This window comes from Arvicanthis niloticus, chromosome 8 (genome assembly GCF_011762505.2).
Source record: "Arvicanthis niloticus isolate mArvNil1 chromosome 8, mArvNil1.pat.X, whole genome shotgun sequence".
Lineage (NCBI taxonomy): Eukaryota > Metazoa > Chordata > Mammalia > Rodentia > Muridae > Arvicanthis > Arvicanthis niloticus.
In genome coordinates, this window is record NC_047665.1 from 20,565,622 (window position 1) to 20,589,200 (window position 23,579).

Below are 23,579 nucleotides of genomic sequence, written 5' to 3' on the forward strand. Positions count from 1 at the left end.
TACCTGCCTCACTGTTCTGACCAGCTGCAGAAAAGAAGTCACCATATGCAAATCCAGTCAAATGTCCCTTACCATGGAAGCACAAGCGTGTGTGTATGTGTGTGCACACAGTGTGCACATAAGGAACAATGAAAGAAGTGTTGGTGCCAATGATGACTTTTGTTGAAGAAGAAATTCTAAGATTTTGGCCCTGGGGAGATGCTTCAGTGGGGAGAGAACAAGCCAGGCAAATGTAAGGACAGCGTTCAGATAGCCAACACTCAAGTAAATGCTTTGTGGGTGTGGCAATCTGCCTGTAATTGCACTCAGAAACCAGATGCAAGGGTCTCTGGTGTTAACCAGACTCCCAGGATCTGTGAGCTCTGGGTTCAATCCAGAGACCCTGTCCCAGGAAGATGACCGAGAACGATTCCCAACATGAGCCTTGAGCCTCCACACCCATGATCATACATGCACACATATACTATACCTGCATACTCATGTGTGCACATACACACTCATGTATGTCACATACACAGATGCATGGAAAAATAAAAAGAAACTTAAGTATTCAACAATCTAATTGTATCATAATCTGAAACTCACTTCTATATTTGACCCTTTCATGAAAGTCTATATTTATTTATAGGTTAACAAAAAAGTGAAATATAATCCCTTAACACAGAGCAGTATGACAGTCACTGAAAAATAAAAATATACAAAGTAGTTCCCTGCCTTTTTATTCTAATGATCAGGATGGAGGTACATGTGTGGTAATGCATGTGGAGACTGCATGTGTCTGAGCTGGGGAAGGTGTTTGTATATACTGCAATCTCACAGGCTGAAAACTAGTCCATGTGAGGAGTGTGTTTATACAGGAAGAAAGACAAGAAACACAAGACAGGAGTGGGGCACAAGTAGGATCCAAGATGCCATATTCATCAGTCCCAGAGCTGAGAAAATGAACCCATTCTCAGTCTGTCCCAGGTTCAAGGTCTGTAGGTGAAAGGGATATGGGTGTTGGGACCACTCCTGAGAGTGCTGGACAATGAGAAGTCACACCTCTTGGGACACGGAGTTGGGGCAGCATTTCCTTGTCTCTTCATGGAATTTTAAAAGATCTCTGTGCTTAGCAAATGCCTGGTACTTTTGGTTTGATATATCAGAGAATAAATGTCACGGATTGGTTTTCTACAGTGGTATCTGGGGGTGGGGGGGATGATGGTTAGTCCTTTTATCACAGCATCCAACCCTGGGCAGCAGATCTCCAGGGTCACAATGCCTCCTGCTGGGTCAGTGCCTTCTTGAAACAGTGCCTCTCTTTGCAGAGGCTGCTGGCTGCTGGGGACATTCATCACTTCTCCTTGGGCCTGCTCAAAGCTTGTCTTGTTAGTGTGGAGTGATGGCGTGCTTGCAGGCATCACAGCACAAACCACATTCATCTGACACACTTCTAAATTCTCACAAGCTCTATTTTCTATGGAGCCCCCACCCCAGGAACCTCACAAGGAGTACACAGAGCCAGGAGAGCACCCTATTTTGACAGCAGATGAGAGTTTGCTCCAAATGGGGGCTCCCAATGATGAGAAGAGGCCTAATACTGCTTTCCTTAACAATTGCAGTCATCTCACTCTTTCTCTGATGGCGAATTCTGCTTTGTCAGCTTGGTTTTTTTGCTCCTTGAATTATAGAAAGCAAAGAATTTCCCAGGCTGCAGAGTTCTAGCATTTCTTTTGGGTAATTTTATGTTACTTTTTATTGGCTCTAGCTTATAACCATGTGATGAGATCTGTTTTCACATGTACCTGTAGCTGGTTAATCCACTCTAATCTCTCCAGCAGCAGTGAGCATTCCTCTCTACCGGCCCCAAAGCTCTGGATTTTTGAAAGAAAGACACATGCAACCTTATATTTAATCTCTCTTAATCAGCTCAATGGCTGGGCCACTCTCAAACTTCCACATTGCTAATGCCTTCCCTCCGATACTCCTGAATTATTAGTTAGTAAAATCTATAGTTATCTTTGCTACCCCAGACCCAGTGCGGGGCAAGGCTTGGAGCCGCTCTTCTCCAGCTCCTATGTGATTGTCTGCTTTCCCTTCTGCAGCTTTCAAGCCTGGATCTTCTTCTTTCCCTGGCAATGGCTGTTCTGCTTCTTCCTCTATCCCCTTGCCTTTGAATCGCAAAGTCCTGCCTCTGTCTCCCTGCCCAGCAATTAGCCACCAGCAACTTTATTTACCAATTAGAACCAGCTGGGGGGGGGCAGGGACCCTCAGCGTCTCACGTGCGAATTCCCGTGCAATTTTGGAAACCCAAATAACATAATGGAAGCATCAAACCAAATTCACAACAAATCAATCTGAGATTTTGGGGGAGATTTCTTTATCTGGGACTGTTCAGTTTCTCCTGCCTCATGTTGTGGGGACAGATTTTCTTTTCATTCTGAGTTCCTGTTTCTTGGTCTCTTGATCTCTTTTCTTTTGTGTCTAAATCTCTTCCCTCGGGAGCTGCTTCTTATATTCATTTCCCTTCAGATTTTCCCTACTTTTCAATGGTGGTTTTCACTCACACGTTCCTAGCGGTTGGTCCTGGGCACAAGGCAGTGCTTGCCTTCCTACATCATATGTGTGCCTTTCACTCCAGCCATGTTCTCATAGTGTAGGGAACATCCCGCCTAGAGTCAAATCTCCTGTTTTCATGTGTCATTCTCCTTAATGTCTTTCATTTGAAACACACCTGCCAAAGGCCTTTTCTTTGTCAGGCAGTCTACCAAGTCTCCATAGTCTTAGGTGAAAAGGTTTGCTTCTAGCCCCAACAGGCAAGCCCTATATAGACCACTACAGTTGGGAGATCAGGAGATCTATACATGAGATCTTCTAAGTTTTACACTGGTGGGTACTAGCCTTTGCCTAGTACGAGATGGACACTATTGGCAATTGCTTTTGAGGAGACACTCCCAGAGAGTGATGGAATTTCATGAGTAACGTACGAGGTACGTATGGGCTTGCCTTGTGAGTACATGTGGTTTCTTCAGTCTCCCTCCGAAAAGCCTGAGAAACTGATACAAGCCAAGCTCGCTCAGCAAGCTCTTGATGCACAAGAATGAGGCGCTCCCATTAACACACATGGGCCCACTCAAGTCTCCACACTAGTGAATTCTCTCTGTAGGTATGCACTGTATGGGGTGTGTGTGTGTGTGAACACATGTATGTGGAGGTGTGTATGCCACAGTGTATGCACACAGAGGTCACAGAAGGACATCTCTGCCTTATTTCCTTGAGATAACATCCCCTACTGAACTTGGAATTCACTATTTGTGACTAAGGTGGTGGTCAGCATGACTTAGCAATACTCCTGTCTCTGGTTTCCCCAGCACGGGGGTTACAGATGTACACAGCTGCACCTCCTCAGGCCCCACACAGAGACTTCTAATGTTAGCTGGGAAAGTGGTGTGCTGATGGAACAAGGCTAGAGCTTTTACATCCTGGTCAAATTGGGCTAGGCAGTTCCCACTGCTGTCCCTTTAGGAGTAAGGTAGTAGAGGGTGATTTTGACTCACATGGCAGCAGAAGAAAATCCAGGCAAGGCTGAATCTTGGCTTTGAGTAACTTTGGTCAAATCCTTTGGATTCTACTTTAACAGAGAACTCTCAGACCTTATTTCTGTCTGGTCCAGTATTCACAGAGAAGCAAGAACCCTCTGGGCTCATGACAAACAATAAACTTTGAAATTGACTATAATATGCACTCTTTGAACATATTCTGTATAACATCTGTGTGTGACATTTCCTTGGAAAGTCAAACCTCATATTTCTTAACCATTTCCATCAATATTGAAATGATATTCTTTTGATGGCTATTGATGCCCACAGTGCCTTTTAAAAAATGTGATTCATTTTACATAAGTATTTGGTTATTGTTTACCTGAATTTATTTATTTATTTGATACAGAACCAGATTGTTCTTTGCCAAGATTAAATGAACTTGAACACCATCGGATTTAAATTTTTTTCTCTTGAATTCAATGTCTGCCAAGCAGAGTTAGTTTTAATTCTGTTTAAAAAGAAATAAAGGGAGGGTGAAGGTGTTTCCAGCTCTGACTTTCACAATGACAGTTTGAAACTCACAGAATGTACCTTAAATCACTTGAGTGAGTGTACTTGTTTCTCTGAAATGCTACAAGGGTTTGGAGATGGTAGGTGGGACTTGGCATAGCTTCTAGAATGACAGCTTGTGGTGGAAACCCAAGGAATTGACTCTTTGAATGTTTGATGTGGAAACCTTTTTAGCTTGATATCACATTTGTTGTTTGATTACCAAATAGCTGCAGATAAGAGAGGGGTGGAGATGGTAATGGCTCAGTGGGGTTAATACACGGAACAGTCATATGGAGATGATTAATTGGTAGATCTTTGGCTGAAGGGGGTAAAGATGAAGGCAGCATGCATGACTATGGAAAAAGTCTTGTTTTGAGGAGAAGGGGTGCTTTTCACTGCTGTGACAAAATACCCCACAAAAGCAGATAGGGGACAATGGACTTATATGGCTCACAGTTTGAGGTACATCCCATGATAGTGATGACAGGACCAGGAGGTGGCTGGCCACATTGCAGTCACGGTCAAGAAGCCTGGGATTCAGCTTGCTTGCCCCAATTCACCTTTTAATTCAGTCTAGGACTCTTGTCATAACATGGTGCCTTCTACACTCAAGGTGAGTCCCTGACTTGAGACTATCTAGAGATGCCATCCCAGACACATCTCAAGTGTTTCTCCCAAGTGGGATCTAAATCCAATTTGATGATAACTGTTTACTTTTTCTGTGTGTCAACATTTGGATTTTCTCTGCTTCTGGACTATGGATACAATGTGGCCAGCTGCCGCATGTTCCTGCATCTGTGCCTCCACCACCATGCCGTGAGGCTTCATAAGCCGGTTCTTTCTTAAATGGCTTTTGTTGGGTATTTTTGTCACAGTGAGGAAAGTAACTTATACCAAGGGTATCCTAATGGTTACACTGTTTAAAAAAAAAAAAAGAGTGAGCTGATTCATAAAAAAGAGAAACAAAAAACAAGGCATTAAAACATGAGAATAAGCTACCCTGAGCATCTTCTTAGGATGCCTTTATTGTCTGTTCACTCCTAGACGAATGTGAAGGCAGTGAGGTCTTCTGAGGGTTGATTACTTAGAACGGAGGCGTAATGTTCTTCCATGTGCAACAGAAGCGAAATAGAAGAATGTATATAGGTGATATTTATGTGCATCGTGTATGCGTAATGGCAGATGCTCAGGAGGTGGATATTTCTAATGCAATTTCCCATGCACTCAGCCTCCAGGTATTTTTTTCTAGGTGACTTTAATTTTAAACTTTCCAAAGACTAGCATTTTCTAATAAAAGTCAGAATTCCAAATCCCTCTGAAAAGGGGGTGTTGATAAAAACCCCTCAATGAAACATGTAATCATACGCTAATGAATCTCCCTTTCAGAAGCATTGAATCAGGTTATACAGCAACAGTCTGGGGGAAAAAGACTTAAAAAAAAAGCAGGAGAAAAGCATCCCAAACAAGATGCACATTTCCCGTTGAATAATCTCTACTTGAAATTAGAGTGTCGGAGCATCTCTCTGAATTGACAAAGCAATGTGTTATTACACCCACATGCACTGCAACATTCTCAGACATCTTACTGAGGGGAATGTACTGCTTGCCTTGGGCCAATTAAGGATGCTGTTAATACGGAGGGAACACTGGTGGATTTTACTTATTTGTTAATTTTATCATGCCCCCTTTCGGTTACAGTGATCATTCAGCTGGCTAATTTGTTTCCTTCTTTTCATTCCCTGCAAAAAATAACCAAGGACCTGTAGCGGGTCTTTTGCTGTACATTGTTGTAGGAAGCAAATAATTGGACTGCACAGTGAGATCTTGGGAAGCCGTAAGTTAGTGATCGCGCAACCCTGGCACCTAGAATGCAGAAGGGGACCTCAGAGCTGTCAGTGAACCTGGGCACAGATCGAAGGCACGGGCTCAGGTTCGCTGACTTTACATTTCTGCATGTACTTGGGAGAGATGACATGAAGTCATATTTCTCTTTCACTTTGGGTTTCTGTTCATTTTCTGTCATGTGCTCTGGTGACATTTTAAGTGATGGTTGTTGAGAAGTTCCTGAGAATCTACATACAAGTCTTGGCAGACTATAGGTTATCTGTCTCCTATCCTTCCTCCCTGACTCACATGCTCTGTCTCCCTTCCCTAGGAAGCAGACTATCTCTAGGATACATCTTTTCATGCCAAATATATCTGTAGAGTATGGGTTCAGCTATAGATCATAAATGACAGGCGAAAAGATGCTTATCATTATTTAAGAACTTTATGAAGACAGAGAAGAGTCAGAGGGGGTCATCTTGTGTGCTGGTCACCATGTAAACTTCTCATTCCCAGCCAAGATATCAACTGTGATGAGAACATAGTTGTCGTAGCAGTGTGAAAGAAGGCCCTGCTATATAGCCTGGTGTATACCTCTGCCCACACAGGAACCATAAACCAATTCCTCCCCTTCAGAGATGAAGAGATGACAAGGGTTCTGGCCTAATGAATGGCTTGATGAACGTATAACATGGTAGCGTTATTGTGAGGTGGGGAAGGCAGGAGGTATGGGCTAGCTTGGTGACATCAAGGTATGTCCTTGAGTCTGTATATCTGTCCTGAGCTCTTCCTGTACTCGTTCTCTCTGCCCCCTGGCTGCCATGATGGGAGCTGCTTTTCCTCGACACTCTCTCCTCAACCTGATGGACTTCTACCTCTGGAACTATGAGCCAAAGTAAATCTTTCCTCTTTTAAGTTGTTTCATCAGGAATTTGGTCATAGATACACAATATATGACTAAAACGACATCCTTTATCTGTCATAGCTGGTGGACAAACTATTTTACCCATCTTTGTATCCTCCATTTCTCTAGTTTGGTACCTTTACAGCTCAAGTCCACTGTCTCCTGGTTCATCTCACACCTCATTCTATCCAAATGTTGTTTCCAGAGATGTCAGCCCACAGCTCCACGAAAAGGGAACTTTGTGTCCCTCTTTACCCTGCCCCACCACTCCCTCTACTTCTTTTCTCTCCTTTCTCTCCTGCCTTCTCTGTGCTACTATTTCTGAACCACTAGCTACGTTTAAAATTTAACAAAAGTAATAAACAATAGCAGGGAGGTGAGAGGAGGAAAGAGAAAAGCGTTTTTCAAATTGGGCCCAAAGCCAAGTAACGTGTAAGGGACCATGTATTTTCTTTGAAAGCTTTCTTTCAGTTCCATAACAGCAAGAAACAGAAGGCTGGTTGAGCACTTCCAGCCCCTTGATTCCCGAGCTCACAAGTGTGCTGAAACACCCCTTGTCCTCCCATTGTTGATAACTTGTTTGCAGTCACCAAGACCCAGTATCTCATCTCTGGAAGGCGACTTACATAATACTGCCTTTTCAGAGGAGGCTAGAGGCCCCACTGAGGCTCCTTACCCTCAGTGAGCATAAGTGGTACATTTTGAATACGCCTTCTTGATTACCCCATCTCAGCCTGCAAAGATGTGGGGAGGGTGTATGTGTGTGGGAGGAAGGACGACTGAGCAGGCTGACTTTAGGTACCAGTTCTTTCCAGAGAAAGAATGGCAGTGCTGAGCTGCAGGGGGACAATTCTGGAAAGTTTCTTGTTCTTCTGAGGAGGGAGGCCCCGGTGAGGGAGTTGAAGAACTGCCTTGTAAGTGCTCCTTTCCCCAGTACTTTAGGAACAGATTGAGGGAAGAGAGGAAGAGGTTAAAAGAGACCACAGTGAATTTTGAAGTGCAGCCTCCATTTTTCTCTGACATAATGCCTTTGCTTTGACCAGGAAAACCTCGGGTCCTGGGACACACACAGCTGTTCACTTAGCATCTGTCACACTTGCTCTGGCTATGAGACCACACAAAGCTCCGAGAGTGCAAGCCCCATTACCATCAGCCTCTTGCATCTCTTAGGCACAAGAAAAGACTCAAACCTTTTGGCCATGTTTAACATAATAGTTCTTCCCCAGGACTGAGGTTTGCTGAGAACCGCGTCTATCAGAGACGTGAAACATAGCTGACAGACCTATAGATAGACTTCTAGTGTCACTCACAGGCAGTCACTCAGGGGTACCTTCAGACATCTCTGTTGGAGGTAGGCACCCTTGGAAATGAGAAGGGTCTGGTGAGGTGACAGGAAAGAATGGTACAAGGGACTGGATTCTTTTTCTTTCATTTCTGGGTCTTTTTGTTCTTTGGCAGGAACAGAACCATATGTTTTTACAGCTAGAAAAACAAACCACAATATGAAGCTCTCTAAATTCCTGCCCCCAAGTGGATCACTGAATCAAACAAAATGAAAGACGCCTTTTTTTTTTTCCAAGCAATGTGACTGTTTTGTAGGGTCAAGAATGCAAACCTATAATTCTACAGCTTTGCCATATACAGTGGTTGAATTGTGCTAATTAATAAGCAGAACATTAGAGGGACTTTGCCATGAAACCTTATTATAGCTTTAGACTATGAAGCGAATGACAGCAACTGCTCATACTAACGGTGTGCAAAGGCACCTGAGAGAGAATCAAAAGATGGAGGAATTTCAAACGAATAAACCTTATACAGGCTTGAGTACACATGTCTTATTAACCAGTTCTGTGGTATCTAAGCAATGGCTGCATGCTGCAGTCTAGTCAGAAGGCAGAAGGTATATTCTTGCCAATATTTATCCAAGTAATTCATCAATATTGAAGGATGTTTCTAGGTTCCCATGATGCCATCATTATCAGGGGAGCTTGTTGTCTGAATCAGCAATGTTAGTGTAAATAGCATTATCAGTAACAGTCACCCTCTCGTTTCCCCCACAAGGCTGGCAGCACTCTGTCCTTCCCCCAGGATGGCCAACTTTCCTAGTTTACCAAGGATTAGAGGATTTCTTGGAATGGGGAACTTTTAGGTTTAAAGGGAATCTGGTCACCCCGTCTCCTGTCTCCTTCCCTGTTCCCCATATTTTGCCTTTGGCTATCAGTAACTAGCATTAGTTCGCCAAACTTAGCTAAATAGACAGAGCCGAAGACCATTTAATCAGTGACACACAAAGGAGAAAATCAAGAACAAAGAATGAAGTTGATTATAAATGCTAGGCTATGAAAAACAACCACAAATCCTCTATGCTACGGAAAAAATCCACAACGGAAGCGAAAGTCTGTGTGCTAACTTTCGAGAGTCTCCATGCTAAGCTCATTTAAAAATTTATGTTCAAGCTGGGCAGTGGTGGCACACTCCTTTAATCCCAGCACTTGGGAGGCAGAGGCAGGTGGATCTCTGTAGCCTGGTCTACAGAGTGACTCCCAGGACAGCCAGAAAAACAAAATTCTGTTCAAAAGGATAAAGTAGCTAAAATAATTTTGTCTTACAATTTATGACTCAATGCTGGGGGGGAGGGTTCTCATTTAATTATAAGAAGTTTGAACCAGGAGCCTCAATATCTCCAGAGCATGTGTTAGAAATAAAAAATTTCAGGCTGTACCCAAGACCAGACCAATTAGAGAGTCTGGGGAGGAGACAGCCATCTCTGTTTGCTCTACCTCTCCAGAGAATGCTGGCATTTACAGCAAAATTCAAGAACTACTGGGTGAATATGATCATGTCTTCTCTGCCCTGGTCATGATCAACACCCTTGACATACATATCATACATCACTACATATCAAAAATCACTACATATCATACATCACTACATATCAAAAATCACTACATATCATACATCACTACATATCATACATCACTACATATCATAGTGAGGCAATGAAGGGTTGGGGATCCCACCAACAGTAAATGTTGCTCACGGTATCAGACTTATGACCGTCCTCAGTGTCTGTGCTGCAATAACGGTCTCCTCCATGATTCCCACCTCTGCCTCCTCTGCCTCACGAGCTAATATCACTTGTGAATTGGCATGGGACTTCATTGAAGTGGCCCCCAGTTCTTGGTTGCTATTGAAACTGTTTTAAAAATCACCTGTATTTTTTCCATTTATTTTAGAATCATGCCAAAGATACTTTATTCCTTTAAAAGCAGGGAAAACATACATTTTTATGGCGAGCATAAGCACCACACAAATTATCCATTATCATAAAATGAAATCATCCTTACTCAAGCTGGATTTTATGAGCATCAATCACTCAAACAACTTGCCTATAGATTCCTTTATGGGACTGTTCTTCTCTGATTGGGTAATGCTTTGGGCTCTTGGCTTCTGACTGGGGAAAACTCATTCAAATCATTCCATATAGTTCCACGCCATTGCCTTTCTGCCAATTTGCTAAAAGCAATAGTCATTTCAACATCACAGTGTTAGGCTCTGAAAGTTCATATGTTGAAGCTCGGAACCTTGATGTGCTGGAATCTGGAGTGGCCCTTTGGGAGATCATTAAATGGAGATGAGTTTGGGAGAGTGTTATTAGTTCAGGCACCTTATCGAATAAAAAAAGAAACGGGACTTCATTTTCCTTCCATTACATGAAGACACAGAGAAGGTCGTGGTCTTCAAGTCAGGAAGGAGACCTTCGGGGTGGAGTAGGGGGAATCAGCACCTTGACCTGAACTTTGAACTCCAGAACTATGTGGGAAAAGTCCTTGTGGGAACAGCTCTGTGTAGTATTTGGTTGTGCCTTCTCAACCACACATGCATAGCCAATATTCCATATTCATAACTTTACTGCCTGATCTATATGTGGGCGAATGATTGTAACAGTGGTGGGATTTTAGATGCATTAAGACCGTCCATGGATTTCTATGGCTAACTATCAAAGTTCTCATTTGAGAGTGGAAAACCGGGGTTCTTGGAGGCTTAATGTCTCTGTTGGTGACTGGGCTGATCAGGAGTAGAACTCTAAGGTAGAAGTCCTATCTTCCAGCTCCGTTGGCAGCATGGTTGTTTTGATGGCACAAGTGTTTCCATGGATATTTTTAGACTCTGCCATATAGAATCCGGTACAAGGTTATGTTTATCCAGGTAAAATTACTCTAATTAAGCGCTAACGGAAAATGCATAAAGTTCTTGGAACCAAGGAGTCCTTCCATTGTTCTGACATGTTAGGTAAGATGGGGGCTTTACCATCTGTTTTCCTCCCTGCCCCTAGACATTGATATTTTAAAAGGCACAGTGCATGGTGATCTCTGCAGCACATACTCCTAAATCAAATGTGTCAGTCTAAAGCCCATTCTGTTCCCAACAGCCAAGTAGGTGACAATTTACCACCGTTGCTCCTTTCCTGTCTGGAGCTTGAAAGTGAAGGGAATGTGGTTGGTTCTCCATATAAGGACCTTCATAATAACCGTGTCCACTGGGTCAGTGGTCCTGAAGCCGAAATCGAGATTCTCTGTAGTCTTAAGGCTTCTCTGTTGGATCTAGTTTTTTTTAAATCATATGTATGTATGTATGTATGTATGTATGTATGTATGTATGTCTGCATCTGAGTGAGGACAGAGTGTGTCAGGTCTCCTGAAGTTGGAATTACAGGAAGTTGTGGGCCACCAGACGTGGGTGCTCGGAGTCAGACTCAGGTCTTTTACATAAACACTATGTGCTCTCAACTAGTGGACCATCTCTCTGGGCCCTACTTGTTGGATCTTAAAAGATTTGTATTTGGTCATGCAGAGATAGCTATCTTTTAAAAATCGTTTTTGTTTTCCCCTTTCGATTAAAAAAATTTCATATAATACATTTTGATGTTTTTCTTCTCATGCTGTGTTTGGAAGACACTGTTTCCTGGGAGTTATCTGTAACCTCTGACACTTACTTACGGTATTTCCCACTTCTAATTGGATTTAAGGGCCACTCTGTGGCAGGAACCCGACACTGCTAAACTTACTACTATTATCCTTCTAAAGGAACATAGCAGCAACACAGCTTCTAATGACAGATTGCTGTACCTACAAGTCAGTGCCTCATTAAACCCCCCCGAGAGAGAAGCTTCTCCTTACAGTAAACGGAAATTAGCACATTCCCACATATATACATAATGAATACACACATACACATAAATAAATAATAAGGATATTTTTTTAAAGAGCAAGATCCAACAAATAGAGACAACTTATGACTACAGGGAACCCCACTTCCTGCTGCTTTTTTTTTTTTTTGTACTACAATGATTACCACAGCTGTCCAGCGATATACTAACTTCCATCTTTCACAGTTGTTTGCTGAACTGGTTCTTGAGGATGCAGATAGACTGAGATAGACATCAGTGACATGCCCGGTTGGGAGATCCCCAACTGGACAGTGTGCAAAGAGGAAAGACTTCAGAGCAGTCAGTCTTGAATGGAATGTCTTCATCACAGTGGTGTGTGCACGTGTGTGCATATGTGTGCATGCATGTGTATGTGTGTGTATGAGAGAGATAGAGTCAGAGACAGACAGAGACATTATACCAGAGACATTTTTTTCCTTCTACCATGTGGGTCCTAGTTGTCAAATGCATGTCATAAGAATAGTGCTACCCACTGAGCCATCTTACTGGTTCATTAATTAATTAATTAATTAATCTACCTTAGGTAACTTAAGAATAGTTTTGGAATTGAACCTCAGAACAATTCTACTGCCCTCGAAACTCAAGATGGCAGGACTGTTGGTTGAATTCAGATTACCAGAGCATTTTTCTGCTGTTCTGTCTAACATCCTCTTATTAAGAATGCATTTGACCATTAGTCTTCCAGGTAGTCTAGACTCACTAGTCTTCCAGGTAAGGAGCCTTTCCCATGACTATTAGTAGTAGCAAGGCCCATATGCTCCGGGCTACTCACCATGAGCCACCGTGCATGGGATAAATTCTTCGCTGGTGTCCTGTTCTCTTACCATTTTTTAGATTATGAGTCAAATCTTTAAAAATTAGATGATCAGGACATCTCTGGAGAAAACCCATCTATCACAGAGTGAGACTGGCTAGCTCACAGTCAGGCATTCTTCCAGGACTGACAAGAGCAAGAAAGATGCAGCCAAGATGCACACATTCTTTGACACAAGCAGTTCAGTCACAAACACATCCTATTAGCCTAGCCTACTGCGCCATGTCTGAGGGGATCCAATGAAAAAGAAAGCACATGTCCAAGAAAAAGTAACCTTTCCTTTATTTATGAAATTGATTTTTTTTTTTTTGAGAGTCTCACTTTACAACCTAGGTTGGCTGAGAACTCTTGATCCTCTGTCTCTGCCTCTTGAGTGGAAGAAGGCTTTTCACCACGATGGCTTGATTATCTGGAAGATGGCAGATCAGTAAACCCGGCAGGGAATACAGCGGCTCGTGAGTATAATCACTGATGTCATTGCTGGCAAAGCCAGACTATCCCAGCCTCATCAACTCCGTCTAGAAATCCGATCATAATACCAGCCAAATATTAGCACTTGTTGTTGCTTCTTCTCTTCATGGGTAGCATCTGCCCACCGTCTAAACCTTGCCTTCATGGGGGCAGCACTGCCTGTCAACTGTCATCATTGTAAGACACACCTCTCCTGCCTTCCTCTGCACACATGACCATCAGCCATGTCTCCACAGAATTCTTTCTGCCTGTGTCCTCTCTCCACAAGTGACCTCAGGACACTTGGAGTTCTCTTTATCACATCTTTCTCTGGCCACCTCTGCTCCCGGCATGAGTGTGTTTTTGTGCAAGGAAATGGTGATGGATTGACATGGGGAAGCTTCCCTAACTGCCCCATGCTCTCACATACTCCCGGGGGTGGGGGGAGCTCAGGTGACAACTCAACTCAAACTCAGCTTTCTTCACAGGCACTTGAGACACTTCCTGCACTTCCTGCTGGGGAGAAGGGGCATCTGCTTCACCTGGTGCAGTGAAGAAAATAAATCAGGCACCATCTGCAAAGTCATTTGTCTTGTAGCTAAGGAGAATATTGCCTGTCTTTGCAACCATAGCTCGAACAATCACGGACAATTAGAGGCAATCAGATTAAATGTGCTTTGAGAAATAAGTGCAACAGGAAACAAAAAGCCTTATCTCCTTGGCATTTGAGTTGTTGTAATGAATCCCTTATGGATTTTCATTAGTTAGTCCAGAAAGTTAGAGAGAGAGGACAGTCGGACACACACACACACACGCACACACACACACACACACACACACACACACACACACACACAGAGAGAGAGAGAGAGAGAGAGAGAGAGAGAGAGAGAGAGAGAGAGAGAGAGAGAGAGACTCCAGGAACACTCCAGCTGCTACTTTTGGACTGAACTGGAGGGTTTCTTTCTCTGGAGGATTTCCTTATTGTTCTCTGACAGCAGAAAGCCATTTGAAAAATATCTGAGAACAAGAAACCTGCCTATTCCCCCCTGCCCCCCCGGTTCTGCTCAAATACCCGTGTCTTGTTTTCAGTGTGATCAGTTACACTGAAATGTTTATCAGTGAAGTGGAAAAGAAAGCTATTAAATGCCATTTAAAATGAGGTTGTCTGCAGGTACATCGCAAGCTGATTGTCTCCAGAAACCTTTTATCAAACGCCTCCTCCCCTTACTGTGCTTAAATTTCCAAATAAAGGTATCGCCCCTTTGCACCAGGGTTTTCATAGAAATGAGACAGTTGCCTTGATCCAGGGCAATGGAATCTTAAGCTTGGAAAAGGCAGAAAGTAGAAGAAAAAGGAGCTAACTCTTATGCATCTCTGAGTCAACGTAAACTATTGTATATTTGATATTTGTATATGCACGTGCGCCATCCAAAAAGTGGACATGTTTTGATCTTTCACCAACGGATGGTCATTTTGAGTAAGTTAAGAATAAAGATGGTGTCTCAGTCATTATTATATTGCTCTGAAGAGACACCATGACTATGCCAACTCCTATTTAAAAAAAAACATTTAATTGGGGGCTCGCTTTCAGTTTCAGAGGCTTAGTTCATTATCATCATGGTAGGGAACATGGCGGGGCATGATACAGGCAGGCAGGGTGCTGGAGAAGTAGCTGAGGGTTCTACGTCCTGATCCATGAGGGGGAGGGAAAGAAGGAAGAGAGGGGAGAGAGAGAGAGAGAGAGAGAGAGAGAGAGAGAGAGAGAGAGAGAGACACTCTGGACTTGGCATGAGCTTTTGAAACCTCAAAGTCTCCCCCATGGACACACTCCTCCAAGAAGGCCATGCCTCCTAATCCTTCCAACAGTTCCACTCCTTGGTGACCAAGCATTCAAATATGTGAGCCTATGGGGGCCATTCTTATCTAAACCACCACAGATGGAAAGACACACACTTGATCTCTATGTAGGTTGGTCATTTGACACTGTCTATATGTGCCTTTGGTCTAGCCTAGAGTTATAGAGAGATGTAAATGTAAATTCAGGTCCACTGTGGCTCAATTAGTCTATAAATGCTTTTGACTATTTAATATACTCTTCTCCCTTAAGAAGATGATTGTGCATGCATCAGCTGCTGGCACAAGCAACACTTTCCTTCAAACATATCAAGATGGGGTATATGTAAGTTCAAATAGAGAATGACTGATTGGAAATATTATTTTCAAGACATCAGTTAAATGGTATCATAGAAGATAAGTTTAAAGAGGTAAATCTTTAAAGAGGACTATTATTTTTAATTTTTAAGATTAATTTGGGAGGAAAATTCATCAAAACAACAAACTTTTTCCCTGGCTTTGGAAACAGGCATCACGAATACAAAGAAGTACTTTCTAAAAATCTTAATTAAGATACAGAAACACCAGAGCATCCCAGTGTGCTCAGTAGGGTTTCTCTCCAATTGAATGACCCTCCCCCCCAACCTGAGGGCTGAGGATTTTAATTTGTTTGCATAGATTTACTATTGTTCTTTGAGTTAATTATTTTCAGCCTTTACAGTATCATTATTAATGCCAAATCAACACCTAACCAAGTGAGTTAAAAACAGAAAAGAGGGTCAACAGATTTCATACGGGCACCAAGAAGAATTTTCTGCAGCTGAGGGTCCAGAGCTTTGTGGCATCCAGGCTTGTGAGTAGTATCTTTTTGGTATTTAGCTTATCTCATTCATAATAGATAAGGTTGTTTGGTTTATAAATAGAGGAGTTATTATTTACTGATGTCTTCTCATCTATGTATATCTGTGGGGATCTTTTTGTTGTTGGGGGAGTGTGTTGAAATGGGGGTCCCACTGTGATCACAGGCTGGCTTTAAAATCATACTGTGTAGCCCAGAGTGGTCTCAAGACTGTCATCCTCCGGCCCTAACTTTCCTAGTATCAAGATAATGCATGCACAAGGATTACAGTTGTTTGTCATTCATCGTGCCCCACTTGTACGAATACAGTGGTTATACATATATGTATACTATATGTATGTTTGTGTATGAATATATATGATATGCAAAATGATACCCCTTTTGAACTTTATTCTTTTAAAATTTTGTCTTTGCTTTCTTTTTATTGGTATGTGTGTGTGGTATGCATGTGAAAGCTTATTGAAGCTTGGGGCTGGTGTTGATATCTTCTTTGTTTTCTTTTCCACCTTTTTTAAAAAAATTATTTATTTAATGTATGGGAGTATACTGTCAGTCTTCAGACACACCAGAAGAGGGCATCAGATCCCATTACAGATGGTTGTGAGCCACCATGTGGTTGCTGGGAATTCAACTCAGGACCTGTGGAAGAGCAGTCGGTGCTTTTAACCACTGAGCCATCTCTCCAGCCCCTTCACCTTATTTATTGAGGTAGGGCTTCTCAACTAAATCCAGATTTCACAGATATGGGTAGGCTTTCTATCTAGCTAACTCCAGGGGTCCCCTGCCTCTGCTTTCTAAGGCTGGAATTGCAGGCAAGTCACAAAACTTATTGGCATGTTCCTGGGTTTTGGGGTTTTGAAACTCTGCTTCAACTACTGAATGGGCAAGAGTTTTAACTGCTGATTACTATGTATCAGTTTCCTCTGAAATAAAACATTCCTCTTCTTTCTGGGGAGCAGTGTGTATGTGTGTGCACACATGTGTATGTATGTGTGTGCATGTGTATGTGCATGTGTGTACATGTATGTGTGTTCATGTGTGCATGTGTGCATGTATATGTATGTGTGTTTTGTCTCCCCAAGGAAAGCCTCACACAACACTGCATCATCTGTACATGAGTAGGTAGCTATACCTTCACACACTGTGCATGCACAGGTGTGCACCCTGCTCACAAACTATTAAATATGACTGTATCGGATGTGGAATTATCTACAACTCGAAGACCTCACAGAAACACATAATACTTACTCTTAAAAAGTATCTTTAAAAAAAATCCACAGAAAGTTAAGTGGTGTACAGACCACAGCCAATTGTCAGATGTTCCCTACAGCCACTGAGGAGAAGCTGTGTGGGACCTTACCTACTAAGTGTAGGTGGTACCATTATAACTTTTTGTATTTTCATCTATTTTTATATTTCCAGAGTTTCTATAAGGTTGGTATTTGAAAAGTCAGTAACAAAAAAGTGACTAAAAAGTCCAATGACATTTTCATACTACTCTAAAAATTAGTTTAAAAATAAAAAAGAAAAAAAATGCTCTTTCTGGGCCTCAGATTCCCACCTTGCGAATGACAACTGTCATCTGAGTTTGGATACTTAGTTTTCTAATTACGATTTTTAATTTCACAGCAGTTAGGATTAAACTCTCCTCTGTGAAAACTTACTAACGGCCCATCCAGAGAGAATCTTATGGCCCCAGCATGTCCAAGCAATGCACAGGACCCAATGTATGCTAGGCATTCTATGGGGGGTGGTGAACCCTTCCAAAGGGAAAGGAGGGGTCTCCATTCTATAAAGTGTTCACAGTCAGTATTTCTTTATTTTTATGGTTTCAAAGTGAGCTCCATCCCCTTGACTTTCCTTGTTTTGCTACCTACAAGGGAATCACTCTAGAGTTAGGGACAAGGGAGAGAGGAGGGGCACCTACAGGTAGTTATGTGATGTCTGTCCACAATTAGTTTTCAATGAGATGCTAAGGGCAATGAACGCACACTTTTAAACAAAGAAGTCAAGGCTATTCTTGCAGAATCCTAGAAAATGCTGCCTTCTGGTGAGACTAATCATCCTTTTAAAGGAATAAGATAACGTCTATTTATTTCAGGGACACACGTGGGCCACCCCATATCAGAGTCCACAAAAGGAACTTAATATGGCACAGAGGTCTGCTGCCCAGACCTGGGAAATTAACCTCCCTGATTATCTCCATTTCAGAACTTTTGGGGGGGATGGGGTAGGAAATTAAACAATACATAATAGCGTATAGATGATAATAATCTCAGCACATTGGACCATTCAGTCTCAGCACTGAACAGAAATGGTGATCCCTTAGGGGCAGTACCTGCTGTACTGTGGATAATGATAAATGACTGACTGTCAGCGTTAAGAGGGGTTTTGCACAATGGCATCTTTGCATCCTTCTCGTTTTTTCTTCCTGCAAAAGAACGAGTGAGCGCCTGCAGTGGAGACCAGAAGGCACAGTAGAGAGTGATCAGGGCTTGCTCTCTACTGACTCTATGACTTGGGGCGGCATCTCCACCATGAGATCTAGTGGAGAAGAGAGACTAAAATAACTTACAGCGTTTCTTCACTTTTCCTTTCCTAGATCGTGCAAAGATTTATAAAATCATGCAAAGATTTCTAAGCACAGCGAGCACATAATTACACTGTAAATAAAACAGAAGCCCCATATTTGATAAATGCAGATGTAAATGTACATAGATATGTGCGCAAACACGTACATCGCTGTGGGGTTTATTTTTCAAAATATTTTTACAAGAGGAGAAATGAAGCCGTCTTACCCTGTTACGTACACAGTTTCCCTGAGGCTGTCTGTTGCAGCTATTACTTGTTCTTACCGCTAGAGGGCGACACAATCAGGGTGCGCTCTCTGCTCTTGGTCCACAAGTAGCTTTAACAGTCCGGATTTCCAAGTCTTCCTCAGCTCTCTAGAGGTATCTTCTGGTGCTTAGTTTCTCTGTCTCACCATCTCTCTATCTGCTATTTTTCTTTTTATACTCAAATATCTGTCGAAACACCGTAAACACTGCAGGCTTTTGAAGATAAGTGCCCCATCTAGTTTTTCTCTACTTTGGAGTGTTTGCATGCATTAATGACAACTGTCATCTGCTGAACACCTCTTGAGAGAGAGGGACCGGTCTGTATGTTTTGCCTCTGTGCCCTCTAGGTGTAGAACAACGCCTGGCACATCTTCAAGGGTTGCGGGACCTATGTGCCTACCTAGCTCTGTTATCCTTGCTTGGCACAGTGCGGTGGAGGCTTCAGTGGGATTTCAGATTTCACCTTAGTGAGAACTGAAATTTAGAGATGGTAAAGAAAAAAATCACACGGTTGCACATCTACTGAGGACAGAGTCAAGATATCTGCTTAGTTTTGCAGCTTACCTTATTTCTTCTTCATTTCACAGACGCAAAGAAAGGAAAGTCTTTTGAGACTGTGTATAACATTTTAAGCTAAAATATCAGTTTGATTCACTTTTCAACTGTCTGCATTCCCAGTAGGCGGAGCGTTTTTTCTAACATATCCTTCACTTAATGCCAGTCTGCTAAGTATATCTGAGGACTTGCAAAGCTCAGTTGCCAGTATCCAACAAACATAAGTGTTTGTTGACTTACGATGCGTGGCTTCCTATTTCATTTAAAGGATCAATGGTTTCTAAGCAACTAACCGGCTTGTTTCTCAATGTCAAAAGAAATAGGCATTTGTAGGTAAGTCAGAATTTTTGTCTATATATCTATTCATCCACACACACATCCATGGGTCTACATATATGTACATATGGGTATACATATGTGCACAAAAATGACAGTTCCACTTTCTTAGCTTCTGCTACTCCCCTGACAGCTTCTTCAACAGGTTCAGAGACTTGATACTTCTATTTCTTCCTTCCCCCTGGGGTGTCATAAATTGTCATTGAAATGGACAGCCACAAGAGATCTGTGGTGTCTGTTATCCAAATGCTCTCGGCTCAAGTCCTTGCTGAAGTGATAGAAATGACTTTTATTTTAATGTCTTTTACTATTGGTTAAAATCCATTACTGTTCTACCTAGTAATGAGAAGGTTGTAACATCCTCCTCCTAACTATGAGAAATTTAAGAAGTGAATAGTGTCTTTGTGGGAGGGTGGAACATCTTTTGGGTATATGCCCGGGAATGGTATAGCTGTGTCTTGAGGTAGAACTATTCCTGGTTTTCTGAGTGAAAATTTTCGAGCCAAATTTTCAAAGTGGTTGCACAAGTTTGCACTCCCACCAGCAATGGAGGAGTGTTCCTCTTGCTCCACATCCTCAACATGTGCCGCCTCTTGTGTTTTTGATCTTAGCCATTCTGATGGATGTAAGATGGAACCTCAGAGTTGTTTTGATTTGCATTTCCCTGATGACTAAGGACTTTAAACATTTCTTTAAATGCTTCTCCACTGAACTACCAATCAAGGAACATACACAGGCTGGACCCAGGCCTCCCTGCACATATGTAGCAGATGTGCAGCTTGGTCATCATGGGGTCTTGGATAGCTCAACTGGGGGCTATCCCAAAAGCTGTTGCCTGTGCATGGAGTATGTTCTTCTATGGGATGCCTTGTCTGGCCTCAGTGGGAGAAGATGCGCCTAGCCTCACAGAGACTTGATATGCCAGGATGGGGGATACCCAGGGGAAACAAGATAAGAGGAGAAGGAGGGGTGAGGGAAGGATTGTGGGAGGGGGTGACCAGGAGGGGGCATTGAATGGGATGTAAATTGAATAAGTTAAAAATGAAACAAAATATTATTTTCAGGAAAAAAATTGAATAGTGCCAGCTCCAAAGGAAGGTACTTGGATCACAGAACATGTACCCTAAATCCTTCCACCTTCTAACAAAAACTTCAAGAAAGTGTTTAACTTAGCTAGTGTACAAGGATAGTGCAGGATTTCTTTGTTGGATGTTAGAGACCTGAGGACACAGTTGAGAGAATATGGAAGAGTTCTAGGGGTATTCCTTTTATTTTAAAAAGAATCGTGTATGGATCCCTCAGCTAACTAACTGATGTAACTGGATCAATTAAGTGATAATATCAGCAGATAAGAACACCCTCAGGTGCTAATGATCTCCACAAAAGACGTGCCGGGTGCAGCAAGGTAATTACCAAAATGAATTTCAGCATGCAGTTGAAGTGCTTACAACACTGGCTGGTCAACTCCCTTTAATTCTTTAAATATGGTACTTATTTGTTAAACTTCATTTCTGGTCTTTGATAGTTGTACAGCTACAGTAAACACTCACATGCTAAATTATTCTTCCTGGTTAAGGTTTCTCGCTGAGCATGATGGGAATTTGATCTTAACCTAATCGTCACCATCCCTAAATTCTTGCTTTTCTACAGAAAAGCACAAAACCTTGACATCTGAGGTTCAACTTATTCAGATCATGTTTTTTTTTTCTTGCAAGGGACTGAGAAATCCCTTCCACTTCAAACTTGATCAGTATTCCAGAATGCAACAATTACAAGATAGTAACCCTTCGAAATTCCCTTAGTGTAGATACTGTAGAGACATAGTTATTTTTTTTTTTTTTTTAAATTAGGTGTTTGGGTGCTTAGCCAGAGAGGGCATTGGATCCCCTGGAGCTAGAGTTACAGACAGTTGTAAGTCACCATGCAAGTGGAGAGGATCGAACCTGGGTCTTCTGGAAGAGCAGCACACACACACACACACACACACACACACACACACACACACACACACACACAGAGAGAGAGAGATTCGATGAAGTAATTGTTATAGTTCAGGAATGCCCCCCACAAAACATGTATTTTAAAGGCTTGTTTCTCAACCTGGAGATCCGGCAAGGAGGCTAGACAGAAGACGCCGTGTGCAGTTTCTTTGCAGAAGCACAAAGCAAGGTCAACAGATCTGAGCCAGAATAACTGCTTTCTCCTTTTAGGTTGATTATCTCAACCTGGTGGAGGGATAAAAAGCTGATAAATGTGAGGCGGGTCTCCGGGAACTATATTTGAAGAGTGCACCACACTGCCTGCTATCCAATAGACAGTAAAAACCCCGATAACTCTTAATAGGACTCACTGTCGCTCACTCAGGTGTATCCTGTGAACCACTGTCTACAGTGTCACTTTAATGAATTTCATGTTTCCATGTTGTCCAGCAACATATGTCCACCTTTATGTAGGGTTTTTAAGGGACTCTTAAAGACACTTTGTGATTGGTTTACCTTTTGCCTTGGTAAATGATAATGGGATGGACAAAGGATAACTCTGTTTATTTAAAATGAATTGAGAAAAGCCAAAGACTCTGTTCCAATTTCTTTCATGATCTCAGAATAAGTGAGAATAAGAAATGGTTTTAGGAAACTCTCTGCCCCACCCCCATCCCCAGAGAAAGGCTCGTTAGTGCGATTAACACTTGAAAGGATCTTAGAGACGTTAAATTATTAGAGTTAATGAGGGGGATCTCGCTTTCTGAGAAGTCTTATTCTCTACCACAAAAGATAGGTATATTAAAAAGCATATAATTCATGGCTCTGGCAATAATGTGGGGAATATTTCAATTATTGTTTCTAGAAATGGACTCCAAAGCTAAATTAATCCTTCCCTGCTCCTGAATTTGTGGTATCTCTCTATATTAATATTTATGGCATTTGTTCTATAAATTTAGCAAAGATGGCATCAACCAGTCTGTGAAGATGTCCTTTCACCTTCTAGTTGTCAGAGGCTCTCTGTACTCACATCCAGTCTATCGTCTCCCCTGCTAGACAGATGTTGTTGGCTTCCAGTAACACCGTGGAAGAAAAGACTATTCTGGTAGTTCTCCCAAGCCCAGCAACAGCAACTTAGCTCCTGCCTTAGCTTCGTGGCATCCTCTAACACATTAAAAGATTGATATAACTTATAGCATAACCCCAAACCAGGTTCCTGATTTTGCAGGTTTGTTGTTGTTTGTTTGTTTTTGTTTTTTTTTCTTTTTGAGATTCACAAATCTGTGCCACTAGACAAATGCAGAAAGACTGCCCAAACAATGGACAGTGGACAATGCTGTTTCTTCATTTATCTTGAAATGGAAACTAGAGAAGAAAAAGAGGCAGAGTCTGCAGGGAAGGAAGAAAGACAGGTAAAATGCAGAGGTGGCTTGAGCATCCTATGTGTGGCTGTGCTTTCAGACACTGTTCAATACCAGGTCATCCCGGCGGCCTCCTAGTGCGTCTAGAATCCATGCTGAAACCAACACAGGCATGCTTAACTCCTGCACATCACGGTCGTCACCAGTGTGGCTTTTGTGGCATTGCTTAACTCCTGCACATCACGGGCATCACCAGTGTGGCTTTTGTGGCATTAAAGAAAACATCATTAGCGCTTATAGAATTTTTATAAAGAAGTGCTGTAGAGATATGGCTACATTCCTTTCCTTCCTTCCTTTTTTCTTCTCTTTAATTTTGTTCTACTCATTGAAAGGAACCTAAAAACTTGTTTTGTAGCATTTAAGAATTTGTAGATAAAATTGTTATATCAACATCTCTATTTGCTGTTATTACTGACTTTTTTTTTTTTTTGCCTTCAAAAACCTTGAGTATTATTCTAGAT

The 23,579-nt window shown here is 42.1% G+C and overlaps 1 protein-coding gene across 4 annotated transcripts in view; it reads right to left on the reverse strand.

Annotated features, from left to right (window-relative positions):
* Positions 1 to 23,579, reverse strand: part of Phactr1 (phosphatase and actin regulator 1) — a 460,522-nt gene that overhangs the window by 327,945 nt on the left and 108,998 nt on the right. The window lies entirely within an intron of this gene.